This window comes from Echinops telfairi, unplaced genomic scaffold (assembly GCF_000313985.2).
Source record: "Echinops telfairi isolate 266 unplaced genomic scaffold, ASM31398v2 ScPeMD7_7419;HRSCAF=8457, whole genome shotgun sequence".
Lineage (NCBI taxonomy): Eukaryota > Metazoa > Chordata > Mammalia > Afrosoricida > Tenrecidae > Echinops > Echinops telfairi.
The window spans coordinates 1209330-1211264 of NW_022111319.1; positions in this window are offsets into that span (position 1 = coordinate 1209330).

Consider the following 1935-nt stretch of genomic DNA (forward strand, 5'->3'; position numbering starts at 1 on the left):
AGCACATAGCTAGAAAATATTGTGTTGGCAAAGGAATAAGAAATTTTTGCTTTAGATATAGGAATAATAAGTCTTCAAAGCTTTGAAATAAAGAGGAAGGAAGTTGGGAGGGTTATATCTGGTGGTCTTGCTCTTCTCATTGATATAATTTGAAAATAGAGATGTGAAATTGGAGAAGAGGAATTGAGTAGAACTATGATTAAAGGGAATAAAATGGAAAGTAAAAAACTAGTGAAATGCATGTGAAGTGCATAGGATTGAGTTAAAGGAATTTTGCAATCGACACAGTTTTTGTATTGATCATTCCTAAACAAGGCCATAAAAAAATAAATTCGCTAAATTTACTCAGGTTTTGGAATTCAAAATACAAAAATGTGCCAAGAAGTCGGGAAAGTTAAGTTCATCCTAGTGAATGAGTGCATGAGTAGTTCAAATGAGGTGCAAGTAAAGATGACGAGTGCCGAAAAGAAGAAGACGTGACATCAGAATGCTTGATAGGATGAGTCATTTGCTGATAAAGATGTTGTCCTTATCTCTGATGTCTAATTAAATGACAAATCTTATTACCTGCACTTTTGTATTATCATTTATATTTTCCCCACTTTTCCATATCACTGTCATTGTCTTTGTTAAAAGTTTTGACATTCCTTGTTTGTATTTCTTTTTTGAACTTCTAAGATATTCTCCTAACTAGTTTTCCTATCTCTGGTTTTCTGTATTTTCCACCAGTTCATAAAATAACAGTCCAAGTGGTGTATGTAATCTCATTACTGAAATATCTTATTTCCAACTCACCAGTACCTTTCTAATAGCCTACAGAATACGGTAAAAAAACTCCTCAGAGTAGCATACATAGCCATTCATGATTTTTCTAAAACTTTTCACTTCAGAATCCTATTTATACACTAGATTTCACAGTGTAGGTTCCAGGTACAGTGAATTCCGTACTGATTCTCTCACACTGTATTCTCTTTCTCTTCTTGATGCTTCTACACAGGCCTCCATGATGCTTAACTATCATTGATATTTCCTTTTTAGATAAATTAAAACAAAGAACAATAGATATTATTCTCCAATGAAGTTTTTTAATTCATAGGGAAAAGAGTATATGAATAAATAATGAAACACAGAAGATATTGAATAATTTGCAAAAACAACAGACTGTTTTGAACTTGGAAAGAAATTCACACCAAAAAACCCCAAAACCCTCTCAATGTAAAAGTTAAAAACTCCACAAAGCAAAAAATAAGAAGATCATATAATCCAGTCAAGTAATCAGATAAAGACATAAAAAGGAAAGGGTATATCAATAAGACAATAAGCAAAAAGAACAGGACACAAAAATTTATCATGAAAATTGGAAACAGTAACACCATAAAAAACATACAATAAAATGGCACCAACAAAAGCAAATTTATCAAAACAACACCGCATGTAAATGGACTGAATTCACCAGTTAAAAGACAAAGACTAATGGAATAGATTTTTAAAAAAACCACTAACGTTTAATATGCTGCTGACAAGAAATGCACCTTAGATTAAAAAGCCAAACACAGGCTAAAAATCAAAGGAATGGAATAGATTTTTAAAAAAACCACTAACGTTTAATATGCTGCTGACAAGAAATGCACCTTAGATTAAAAAGCCAAACACAGGCTAAAAATCAAAGGAATGGAATAGATTTTTAAAAAAACCACTAACGTTTAATATGCTGCTGACAAGAAATGCACCTTAGATTAAAAAGCCAAACACAGGCTAAAAATCAAAGGATGGAAAAAATATATCGAGGCAAAGGCAATCCAAAGAAAGCAGGAGTGGTAACATTAATCTCGGACAAAATAGACTTCAAAGAAAATGACATAATGAGAGACAAGGAAGGTCATTATAAAAGTATGAAAATTTTAATTGAACAAGAAGCCATAGCCATAATTAATA